This window comes from Silurus aristotelis, assembly GCF_946808225.1.
Source record: "Silurus aristotelis genome assembly, chromosome: 17".
Classification (NCBI taxonomy): domain Eukaryota; kingdom Metazoa; phylum Chordata; class Actinopteri; order Siluriformes; family Siluridae; genus Silurus; species Silurus aristotelis.
Window position 1 is genome coordinate 5,221,951 of NC_139590.1, and position 14,064 is coordinate 5,236,014.

The following is a 14,064-nucleotide window of genomic DNA, read 5'->3' on the forward strand; positions in this document are numbered from 1 at the left end:
ATGTTATTAGTGTGTAATATTTGAGGTCTTCAATGCAGTCCAACCGTGCATTTGTGACCAAATCTCCTGTATAATTATCATTAAACTCAACCAGTATATTTAAGTGCTGCCACCCACTTCTCTTCAGGTGCATACTTATTTCTGCAACACTTCTATCACTGTCAGCTGTACGTATCGGTTGTACACTTTGTACGTTTCTCCGGCTAAATCTCTTTGCCAATTGAATAAATGTAAATGTGAATCGGGTTGACTGAATGCAGGTGACCTTTAAAGGGTCTCATTACTGCCAGTCCTTCGCTGGCATCTCTGACCTTTTTTTCTTTAGATGCCTGAAGGAATCCTCTAATGAAAGGGACAAACATGACTGGAAACCAAGAGCGAATGTGCTGAAAGGGCTCATGAGCATTCCTAACACATCTGCCCGCCTCTCCACACTCATTTTAGATAAGATTGCAGTCTGATTTTCATCAGCAGATGCTTTAGAACTTAATCGCATTTTTTTTAGTTTTTATTTTGTCGGACTCATATTAGAATGGGGGGAAGTTACATGATGTTATAACTCCAATTTACAAATTGCTTTAGGAGGCATTGATGAGAAGCAGGCATTAACAATATCCATTCAAAGATCTGCTGCATTAGTATAGTCTGTTCAGAAAGGCATTCTATATTCACTTTGATTGGATAATGGAGTCATAATGGAGCCATTAAGAGCCATTCATCATTTTATGGTATGATATACAGTAGGATGAACGAAGTGGTTTCTCAGTGGTTAAGGCAAAAAACATTGGATCTGAAGGTTGTGAGTTCAAATTGTAACCATAGCAAGCTTTACATTTATGGTATTCGACAGATGCAATAAGTCCAGAGTGGCAGCTTGGCAATCTCTGGGCCCCAACCTTCCAATCAGAAACCCAGAGCCTTAATTACTGATATACTGTACCACTTCTCTCGGATATAAACAAATGTTTTGTAGGTTCCACCACCCAGATTGCTGGATTCAGAGTCCAGAGTGCTAATCATTACACCATGGAACCAACATCTTGCACAAGGGCCCAACACTGGCAACTTTTAAACTCGTAACCTTCTTAACTAAAGTCTAATACACACTTAACCGCTGACTTACCACGTCACCCCAACATTTGCCACTTCTCAGCCCCTTAGCAAGGCCCTCAACCCCATTGCTGCTCAGTTGTATAAATGAGGTGAATATACTGTACGTTGCTCTGGGTAAGGGCATCTGCCAAATGCCATAAAAGTAAATGATGAATTATACACATTAATCAATACAATAGAAATGTTGTTCATGCAAGCTTATATGGCTGTTTATTTAATTGAAGTGCTTCATAAATCCTTAAAAGGTCCAACTCATTGATTTACTTGTGTCATCCGGGATCAGTTATAGTGATTTTGTAGAGATTTGCACTGTTTGAGCAGCTGAAGCCTCTTACGGATGTAAACGTAGACCGTGTAGGCAGCAGATGTGCCCTGATTTTCTGTCCTACTCAATTGGTCTGAATTTAAACCTGGATTTGACCTGGGAAGTGGTAGCTCAGGGGTTAAGATCAAAAGGTCATGGGTTTAAATCCTAGCCCCACCAACTTGCCACTACTGGGCCCCTGAACAAGGCTCTTAACCCTCATCTATTCAGTTGTTTAAATGAGATAATTGGATAGGAGCATCTGCCAAATGCCATAAATATAAATAAAAAGTGGTACTTTCTGCGAAATTCTGGCCTTTTTAGACTCATTTGCTTCCACATTAAACAGTATTGTAGCGAATTTAGCTTGCAAAGAAAGGTAAATATTTATAGTAATTATAAATATTTAAGTTAAGTTGAATTGACGGTAATGGAATTAACATTACACTTATTTGTCTGTTCGTCCGCCAAACAGACAGTATAATTTTATATTAATTCTATAAAAAGGTATCTCCCTGGCCAAGAAAGACGTAACCCCCTTTTTCTTTATACCGTAAATTAAATTAAAAGAGCATGTAGTTCAGACCGGATGTAGCAGGAACTTTGTATTTGCGAACGTACTCAGAGACAATCACTTGTGAAAAATATGGCGTTTAATAAATGAGACAAACACACATAGAACTAGCTACATGAACAAACAAAGAAATAAAGAAAACAAAAATAAAATAAACAAAGGTTTAAACTAGGAAAGGAGGAAGAGAAAGGAAAAAGAAGAAAGAGGGAATGGAAAGAGGAGGGATGGAAATGCTTAAGCTTCAATTAAACACACCCTAACTGGGAAATCGTCACAGGAATTTAAATTCACCTTAAGATTCACTAAGACTTAAAGTACGCATCTAAATTCGTTGGTAAAGTAAACGGTTACTTGCATTGGCTTGTTGCACAAGAGTCCGGATGCGAATAGGAAATCTTTGAAGAGCCAGTTAGGGTGGGGTCAGATGTTCTTCCAGGTTCTCCTGAAGATCAGAGCAGTGGTTGTTCTTGGAAGTGAAGCTTGCCGGAAGATCTTGAAGAAAGAGGGAGTCGTTTCCCAGCTGTTTCGTACGTCTGACCAACGATTGTTGGTGTTTGTGACATTTTAAAGGTCTCGAACTCCACCCATCTTTGGGGGAACGGCCAATACTAAGGGTTGAGATTTTGGAGGAAAATCTCCCCTTTGTTTCATGTGTTTGTGGGCATGGTTTGGACTATGGAACTTTAAAGTTTTATCTAAAGTGTATTAAGACGGTATGGTGACATTCGTGATCCAAAAAAATGTACCATTTTTGAAAAGTAAGTTACAGATAATTTTGTGGTCATTTGGATACTAAACACGAGAGGATTGGCGGCATACATTACCTACATAGATCAGTAGTCAAAGTGTAACTAATGTTACTACGACATTATGTTCTGATAAAAGAATATGAAAACACAAAACAAAATGCACTTTCATTAGGATAGTGAAGGGCAGATAATTCTGTATAAATTCTGACATCAGGTCTTAAAAGGACATACAGCATTAGAACAGGTATACATTAACGAGCTGGGACCAGTACTGAACGTATAACGGATGTTAGTACTATGTCGTATTCTGATTAAATGAAATGCACCCTTGTCAGGAAAGTAAAGAACAGATAATTTTAAGTCAATTAAGCATTAATAGAAGAGACACATTAATAGAGTTACATTAATAGGATCTTTAGCGTACAACTATAAACAATAAAGGAGTTATATACAAGTATAGGTTAATGTCGTGGGATGTGGAGCATCTTATTCATTTTGATTAACTGAAAAAGGAATGCTTTATTGTATCAGTGTGTGTGTGTGTGTGTGTGTGTGTGTGTGTGTGTGTGTTCAGGTGTATGTGGGGGGGGGGTTATGGATGAGGTCTCTATGCGGTCAAACAGAGAAACGGCATGGGGTTATCTCGTCTTGTAGTAGGATCCAGACCTTCTGGAGCCAGTTGTGTGTGGGTGTGTGTTTTTAGGATTAGAGGATTCGTGTCTTTAAAAGGGGGAGTGGGACATTTTATGGATATATCACCCCCAATAAAATTTTCAACTTTGGATTGAGGTGAAGATGTCATAGGTTAAAAGGAATGCCTGGGACATGAAATCTAAATGATCTGTGCCAGACGCTACAGTATGCACAAAACGTTCTTTATCACAGAACAAAGCTCATTCGAAGGAAGGTGAATCCTTTAGCATGACGCACCCCCTGAGTTAGCCTTTTTGTTTTCGCTTTCCTTGTGGTGCATCAGCGTTTGATGCGTCTCCAAGTATGTGTCAGGGCCATATGTTCATTCCAAACAAGAGAGGAATACTGGGAGATCGGAGGATACTATGCAAATTAACATCTGCTCCAACCCACCAAACAAACAGACAAAGTCATTATATACAATGTTTAATTTATTCACCTTGTAGATCGGCGTGAGTTGTCTGAACATCCAGGCATGTGCCATCCACCTCATTTTACGTTTTTTTTCCTCACCTCCTGTGTTTATCTAGTACAGTTCTGTCCTTGTTTTCAATTCAATTCATCTGGATCCAGACATGAAAAGATACAATTTCACCTAATGTCGCTTCCAGGATTAAAAAACCCTCAGGTGTGTTTTCTCCTCCTTCATTGCTCCTTCTATATGAGTTTTCTGGCATGGAGGAGATAAATATTTGATTTGGACATGTCACTGGTGTTTTGAAGCTTTTCGTCAACAAAATGTCAGCCAGGCTTGGAGGCCTGCAGAGGAATTCGAATGAATAGACAGAGATTGTCCCCTACTTTGACAAGCTGTGCTTTACTTTAATGATTGTACCTACTTTTTTATTTATTTATTTTTTTACTTTCTTAGCCGAGCTCATGGTTCTTGTGTCCCTTCACTCTGACTTCAGTTGTTTATTTGTTGGAATAGGTTGCAGTGCAGCTGGGAACACACTGAGCATCTAATCTGGCTTCACAAGCAAATGCTCGCTCTCTCTTTGGGGACACTTGTACTTTTATTCGTTCAAATGAATGCTTTCAGAGAATCTTGTCCATCATGTTAGTTCACATTTTTCAGTTGGTAAGAAAAAATGAAACTGCATTACTTATGAAGTGCCAAGATTGAAGTACATACAAATAGAAATTAATTTAGTCTTAAACATATATTGTGGCCTCTCTCTCTATATATATCTCTCTCTCTCTTTCTCCCTCTCTCTCTTCGTTCCTCAACAATTCACATCCTTTGCATTGTGCCCAAGACCCTTACCCTTAATAAAATCATAGAAACTTATGGCCTCATGTACTGTATCTTTTTACTTTCAATAGAAAGCTGGTTGCTAAGTAACATCACAAAGTGTTAAAAGGGCCTAATTGTATTAAAAACATTAATACAGAATTCACTTTATATATGTTATATATTAATTTTATAACATTTTATTTCATTTATTTTGTAGTTTTATACTCCAGTGCTCATGTTAGTTGTTAAAGACTATAATCACACTCTTGATGTCACCCAAATGAGGATGGGTTCCCCTTTTAAATCTGGTTCCTCTCAAGGTTTCTTCCTCGTAACATCTAAGGGAGTTTTTACTTGCTCCAGTCGCCAAGGCTGCTCATCAGGGATAAACACACACCATTCACCTTCACTGTTGATTTCTGTAAAGCTGCTTTGAGACAATGTCTGTTGTGAAAAGTGCTATAGAAATAAACTTGACTTGACGACAGTTGACTTCAACCGTTGCTTAGACAATCAGATTTTAGAACTGATTTCATCAACAAAAAAGTAATAAGGTGAAAGACAGATAAAAAACATTCTTTTGCTAAATTTCTAAAGTTGTATTTTAATGAAATCTATCTATCTATCTATCTATCTATCTATCTATCTATCTATCTATCTATCTATCTATCTATCTATCTATCTATCTATCTATCTACCTATCTATCTATCTATCTATCCATCTATCCATCTATCCATCTATCCATCCATCCATCCATCCATCCATCCATCCATCCATCCATCCATCCACACAATGTATAATTTTATACAGGACATGTAATTAAATGGTTCCTGGCTTTTTTTGCCCTCCTTTTATTCTAACTGGGTGTATTAGCCACCCAACATGCCTTGAATTGCATCGAATAGTCCGATTGGCACACACACACACACACACACACACACACACACACACACACACACACACCATGTTATTTCACCCAGTCACAAACACTTATTGATTTATCGGTGAACAATCCCCCCTGCTCCTGCACACCGATAACGTGCGTGCTTTACATTAGCTAGGGCCAATCATCAGCATGCTCACCGATAACAGAAACGATATCGATATCGATATTTCAACTCCTTTCTGTTCTCTTACTGAACAGGAGCTTTTAGGTTTGTTTTGTTACATCATTTATTACATGTTTTGTTACATGATCATTTATATAGATCTTCTGACTATTTTTTTGTTTGTTTGTTTGTTTTGTAGCATGTTGTGATGTTTCCTAAATGACATGAACAAGTCTTAATCATGACACCTGATTGCTAGAAATAGGCAAAAATAGAAATAGTGTGGGTGTGATTGTTTATACCAAATGTGAGATTAATTGCACTGAGCATTTTATTATTATCCGGTTGTCATGATTCACATTGCACGCCGTTTTAGGGAATACTGAGTTCTAATTTCAAGTCATTTTGATGTGCTATTACTCTGTACTTTTCTTCCTGTCCTATTCCTGTCTGTACACCTGTTCTGGCACCTCGCTAATTATCCTAATGTGGTCACCTTTTCTGTGTAAAAGCCTTACTTATTTTCTTAGGTTAAAGAGGTTCCAAAGGATCTCCTTCTGTATTTGACCTCTTTTTCCCTATTTCACTCTTATTTTTGTTTTTGTTCAACTCTGTTAATATTGTTAATACAACATAATTAGTGTAATAAGAAGCCTGATTCCATTTCTATTTGTAAAACCTTTTAGATCTGTTTTAGGTTTGGTAGGTGAACTGTTTTTTATTTTCTTTCTTTGGGTTAAGTATAAAATCGGTTTTAAAACTAAGAACGTTTCTTTTTTATTTTATCCTTGTCAGCTCCCGAAACTAAATCTCCAAATAAACTTGTTGTTGCAGTTCACTTTTTTTCCAGGTCTTTCATGCTGCACTTCCTCCATGACAGTGCGTAACACTACTCAAATGTGTCATGACATTTATCATGGTGGCATTTCACCATACTGTCTAAAATATTAGACACATTAGACTGAAATTTTGTATATATTAGTATATATTAAGGGGTAGCGGTAGATGTATTTGTAAGAAAACATGTGTATCGAATGCAATCCGTTTTACGTGCGGAACATAGTTACAGTCTGAGTTCCCTCTGGAACATCATAAGTGGCGGACCGCAAGTTTATTTAGTCTCCACCTCGCACTTCCAGTGCCTTTTTTTTCTAATTAGTATTATTAAACTTGAAAAACACCAGGAGTATAAATCAAAAATAAGTTAGCGCAGTGTCACTGTGGCTACTCACGCCGTACTGGAAATAAGATTTGTTTTACGCATGCAAGAAAATGCTAAAGAATCCATAGAGCTAGCATTAGCTGCTAACCAAGAAGTGGCTAATAGCTAACGCTAGCACTGTGAATTCCTTAACGTTTTATTTCCAGCTTCAAGACTTTCTCTTAAACAGAGAAAAACCTGACAATTCCATATATAAATGGAAGAAATAAAGTTATTTGTTAAAGTATGCTGAAATAAGTTTTTAGACCTTATAGGTAGAACATATCTTTAGAAATTAAATGTAAAACACACATTTACATAAACATCTGCATTACTCAAATGGGGTCTAACTAATGTAAACTATTTAATAAAATTTTGCTGTTTATTATATTTTATTTAATTAATTATATAAATGCTAATTTAATTGATTTCCCAATGTAATCAATATACTAATAAGTGTATTGCATTAATTTGATCCAAGTTGCTAGAAGGCTGTTGCTTTAACCAATCAGATTTTGAGTTTGCAACATCTGGGCCATCTAGCAGGCGTACAATAACGTTGGCATTTTCACATCTTTTGACTGGATAGTCAGAGAGCACAGTAGTCAGAGTTAGCAAGCCGCGTCTGTAGCAAACTGAACAAGCTTAAATATATCGTGTTGATTTAATAGTGTTTTTTCATCCCACTATGGCTGTCAAATTAAAAGAAATTAATTTAGTCGCAGATACACTTACAAGGACATTTACATGATAGTCTTTTAAAGAAAAGCTCAGCATCGTGAGGAAAGGTCCGCCTAAACGCTTCAAAAGAGTTTTTCGTGGACCATTGATACTTTTGCATTTTCTTCTTTATAGAATTTGGACAAAAACACACAATTTGCATTTTGAATCCCCAGGAAAAACCGTAATGCTTAGAAAACCCGGGGTCATTTTATTGACGCTTCTGCAAGAGATGATGTATGCGGGTGATGCAGCTGTGGTTGGATTGAAAGAAAATTGGTTTTTGAATTTTAGTAATGCCATTCCTTCTTGCTGCGCTGTAATAGTGCATTTCTCTTTAATATTGATGGTTTCTATATCCATGATGTCTTAATGATGGTAATAAGAGATGGATTGATTCACGAAGGACACCACTGAAGGCCTAGGTTTGACATGCAAAGCTAGCCACTGGTTATATACAATCAATATTTATCATGTTATTTGTACACTATGCAATAATCATTAAATATCTCTTGTACATAGAAAGCACTGAATTCCAGCTAAAACTTTCGTTTAAATTAAATAGAGGATGTAAATTATAGCATATTAACACATGCTAATTAAAATCATTTTCATGCTTCAGTATACTGTACAACATTAGGACAAAAAAACAGGATCTCAACATTGCAGGAATTCCAAAGTACCTCCTAAAATCCGTTTCTGAACCTTTCTGTTCTTGGTATTGCAACTTTGATTTGCTGTTCATTGGGTTTGCTGATGCCTATTCAAATTTTTTTGTTTGTTTTTGTAGATTGCCTTACACTAGTCTGTTTCTTGTGTGTTATTGCTGGTTGGCTTTTCGAGATTGTTGGTGCTGTCTGGCTTTGCTTTAAACCCTGCATATGCATATAAATTTTATAGAATAGAATAAAGTCCTGTGTGGCTGCAGGTCAACACAATGTATTCGGAATCAGAAAAAAAAGCGAATTCACAGTGCAGTTGCACTTATTTAAAAGTTGCTTGAGCCGTGAGTGCTGTCAGACTCAATAATTGGGAGAAACTTTATAAAAGTATACTTATGAACCTTTTTTTAATGACAGAGTGGACTGTCAATCATTTCTCACAGTTATTACAGCTGACCAGGTGCTGAACAGGCTGGCAGCCAACCATTCATTCCTCCAATCTCATGCTACTTTAACGCACTTACAGCAGGTACATGCTATTTACTGCATAGGGGATCAGCAGAAGCTTAGCGTCAGTGAATCGGCTTGTCTCATTCGGGTTCCAATATGGGTTTAAACATGTGTGCGCTAATGGACTAGACTGTATATATAAAAAATATTGGTGGAAATTACATACAACTTAAAAGGGGTGGTCTAATGCTATTCATTCAAGACTATTAAGTTTTGGTTCCTGTTTAACGTATAGCAATGTCAGACGATTGCTAAGCAAAAAGATGATCGTGCTCGCCTCTATTAGCTCCGCCCACGGCACGCCACCAGGAGCTTAAATGTTTTTGGATAGAAAGATATTCTGATCAAACTAAAGACTAGAGATATAAAGGATGCAACATTGCTATGCAGACTACTCAAGATTTGACCAAACCAATGTGTTGTGTCCTCTTTAGTAAAACTTTCTTTTGGTTTCTCCCGTTAGGGGTCACCACAGCGGATCATCCGTATTCATGATCCGCATGTTCGATTTGGAACGTTTTTACACTGGATGCCCTTCCTAACGCAACCCTCCCCATTTATCCAGGCTTGGGACCGGCACTAAGAGTGCACTGGCTTGTGCAACCCTAATGTCTGGGGTTGGTTCCCTGACCGGGGATCGAACCCGGGCCGCAGCGGTGAGAGCGCCGCATCCTAACCTCTAGACCACCAGGGAACTGGTGTGTCCTCTAAACTACTAGATTTCAGTTTATGTTGAAACCACATGAATGTAGTCGGTTGCAGGAGTACGCTTTCTTTTACAGGGTTAGTGTAAAAAAAATTGTCAGTGACTCAGACAGATTAAGGATCTCTATTTGTTCAGCTTTGATCATTTTTTAATGAAATGTTGCTTAATAGCTATTAAATATAAGCATTGTCATTGGACAAACATTAACATACTGACTAACTTAATTATATTTATATAACTTTTAAAAATCTTTAATTACATATTAAATATTAAGGTGCTGCTCAGTAATTTTAAACAGTGGTTTTGTGTTTGTATGAGCAATTAGTGCATCATTAAAGATCCAGCATGCTGGTTTAATGCACTTTAATTATCATTTAATAAAAAACAAACACATCTTCATGTTCTTAATGGTAGCTAAGGATACCTTTGTATAGAGAAAGGTAATGAGAATAATGAAAAGAAAACTGTTTTGTGACATTTAGATAGCTCTCATAGTGCAAATGTGGCTCAATAGTTATAGTAGTAATAAAGAGTAAGTTTACATCTTAAGACTACTTAAGAAACCCTTAATAGCTCGGGTCACGTCGTCATGCCGGGTAAAAGTATAGATAAAATGAACTTTTACCTTTGCATTAAAGAAGAACGATAACTGCCATTTGTTTATGCCTCAGCTTTTAAGACTAGTCAGACAAATCTAAAATAAAACAAACTGGCAGACAAAACGGTGTTCACAATAAAAAAAACATAATGGTTTTTAATTAAAAGGTGTATTTTTCTATCCATAAGAAAGCAAATTGTTAGTCGGGATATTATTCATTATTCTTTATATAATTATATATTTAGCAAGTCAAGTCAAGAAGCTTTTATTGTCATTTTAACCATATATAGCTGATGCAGTACACAGTGAAGTGAAACAACGTTCCTCCTGAACCCAGGTGCTACATAGAACAACATAAAACAAACAGTACAGAACAGAAAGACACAGGGCCGAGAACTAAGATCCTCCCCACATAAAGTGCATGTGTGCAGCTGGTGCAAACAGTGCAAAAGACAACACAAGACAGTGCAAGACAACACAGGACAGTGCAGGACAATACACAATACACAAAATATAAAATAAAAAATGGAAATAGCTCCGCCAGTAAAACCTGTCGTAACAGAATAAGGTGCAGTGTAAACAGAAAGATGTAAACAGAATTTGTGCAATTCAGCAGTAGCAGCAATCAAGAATAAAGTTAACAGTAACCAAAGGATTTGGACAGAATATTGTGCAAAATAACAAGTCCCGGAATCAGCAACAGACGGCATGTAAACATTTTGCGATAGTGAAAAGTGTGATTGGTATTGAAACCTGGGTGAGCGAAGTGTATGATGGGTGTTGAGTCCGGTTTGTGCAGATCAGTCACACAGTGTGTGTAAGTGTGTGTGTGTGTGTGTGTGTGTGTGTGTGTGTGTGTGTGAGAGAGAGTTCAGTTCAGTTCTTTGTTGAGGAGCCTGATGGCTTGCGGGAAAAAACTGTTGCACAGTCTGGATGTGGTGGCCCGAATGCTATCGGAACCGTTTCCCTGATGATAGGAGTGTAAAAAGTGTGTGTGACGGGTGTGTGTTATCGTCCACAATGCTGTGTGCTTTGCGGATGCAGCGTGTAGTGTAGATGTCCATGATAGAGGGGAGAGAGATTCCGATGATCTTCTCAGCTGTCCTCACTATCCTCTGTAGGGCCTTGCGATCCGAGACGGTGCAGTTCCCAAACCAGGCAGTGATGCAGCTGCTCAAGATGCTCTCGATGGTCTCTCTGTAGAACATGGTCGGGATGGGGGGAGGGAGATGAGCTTTCCTCAGCCTTCTCAGGAAGTAGAGACGCTGCTGGGCTTTCTTGGTGATGGAGCTGGTGTTAAGTGACCAGGTGAGCTTGTCCGCCAGATGAGCACCAAGGAATTTAGTGCTCTAGACGATCTCCACTGAGGATCCAGCGATGATCAGTGGAGAATGGTCACCCTGTGTTCTCCTGAAGTCAACAACCATCTCTTTAGTTTTGTCGACGTTTAGAGACAGGTTGTTGGCTCCACACCAGGCTGTTAACCGTTGCACCTCCTCTCTGTATGCTGACTTGTCGTTCTTGCTGATTAGACCCACCACGGTCGTGGTCATTGGATAATTGGATAACAACGAATAAACCTTGCTCTCAACCATACAGGATTTTTCTTTTCTTTTATTCAGAGGCATTGTCATTATTGTGTTATGTCTGTATTCAGTGTTCTATTCAGGCAGCCTCTCAGTACACAGGTGTCAGGTGGCTCCATTCGACTGTACTCAAATGGTTTAAACTTTATCTACACTAATAGCTTAACGAGATAATTGGGAGGAAATTATTTTGCACAAGAAGTGCTCTGTAGTGTGAAGTGATGATGGGGAAAAAAACAACCTTATCTTAAACTTACTTGGTTTTAATCAGGTTTATTTCTGACTCTGCAGTCGGCTGCAATGTTGACGTGTGTCCCTGAGAGAGAACATATGTCGGTGAACAAAACGGCTTTTAGACGGCGTGCTTGTTGGAATGAATTGTAAAGAGGTAATTAAAAGAAGAGAGATTAAGGATGGTTTCTAGTGAGTCCAGGTGTGGCAGGTCATCGGCTTTGGCTCGCCATGTGGGACTGACCCGGCTCTTCTGTGTTCTCCATTCCTAATTAGTGCTTCATCTGGCTTAGTGGGAGATAAACCAATCAGTAGGCAGCTGAGCAATCTATGGCTCAATGATATATGCACACACACACACACACACACACACACACACACACACACACACACACACAGGCTGGTAGTATTTTTTTTTGCCACATATTTTTATTGTGGCTTTTGTAAAATGTGTTACCATGCATTTGCACTGAAAGCCATTCTGAGTAGGGTTTGTCAATTTACCAGCTGCAGGAATTGGACTACTTTAAGACGCAGGATACGCATCTGTTCATTCCCAGAACTGTAGGTTGAATGTTAAATTGCTGCACAGCTTTTGCAATTGACTATATTAACATACTGACATCAATAATTTGCTTTCTGTTATCTATTTTGCTAGTAAGGTTAAGTAATGATTTATTAGAAGAATAATTTCATATGAATTCCTAAATCATAGACACGTTTATAGACATCATAAATATATTTATATTTATGGCATATGGTCGATGCTCCAGCCAGACCGGTGACCGAATTATAATGACCTCGTTTTTATAAAACTGAGCAGTTGAGTATTAAGGGCTTTGCTCATTGACTCAACAGTGGCAGCTTGTTGGGGCTGGGATTTGAACTCATGACTTTCTGATCAGAGGTCCAACGTTGCAACCACTGCGCTACTACATTTTTAAAATTTCAAATGTATATATATATATATATATATCTTAGCTATTTTATATTTTGAATTTACAAAAGTGCACATTAGACAAATCTTTTCTTTCTTCAAGATTAGTCTCTAATAGCCTAATACTTTTATATTCTCTAACATTTAAAATTTGAATGATTTTGAAATGACTTTGGCTTCTCCCATTAGGGGTCACCACAGCAGATCATCCGTCTCCATACCCCCCAGTCCTCTACATCTGCCTCTTTCATACCAACTACCTGCATGTCTTCTTTCACCACATCCATAAACCTCCTCCTTGGTCTTCCTCTTTTTCTCCTTCCTGGTGGCTCCATCCTTAGCATTCTTCTACCAATGTACCCCATGTCGCTCCTCTGCACATGTCCAAATCATCTCAATTGTGCCTTTCTTCCTTTTTTTTCATTTTTTTTTCAATATGTTCCTGCTTTTCTAGTAGTAACAACAAAACAAACAACAAAAAAAACAAACAAAAAAAAAAAACAATTGCACCAAACATGTAAAGAAGTTGGTGTGCCCTTTAGCCAGTTGTAGCTCTGTGATTGAAGTTCTGTGCTGTAAGATAAGATAAAATTGAATAAAATGAGCTAAGATGAAATAGACTATTGAGTTCTATGTGAAGTAAAAAAATAAATAAATAAAATATATATATATATATATATATATATATATATATATATATATATATATATATATAAATGCACAAGGTGAAAAAAAAAAAAATGGTTGCCAAACAGCATTATGATACCCTTATGATATTGTTACCAAAATAGAATTCCCAAAATCCTCGGATTGCCAAAGCTCCACTAATTGGTTTGTAACTCAGATTGGGTAAAATTATCTGACAAATATAGGATTGTAAATGACAGAGAGGGGGTTGAACCAGTAGTTTTCGTGATCTGATATTGGTGCGTTACTATTCCTCTGTGAGATTCAAATCTTCTGCCAAGATTCCTCTGAACATAAATATCTAATGGGGGGAGTGGTGGCTCCAGCGGTTAAGGCGCTGGGTTGCTGATCGGAAGGTCTGGGGTTTAAGCCCCGGTATCGCCAGGCTGCCACCCTTGGGCCCTTGAGCAAGGCCCTTAACCCTCTATGCTCCGAGGGTCCCTTACGAGGGAAATATCAAGGTCCGTGACGTTGGAGTGACGTGGGGCCGCCTTCCCGTGGGCTCA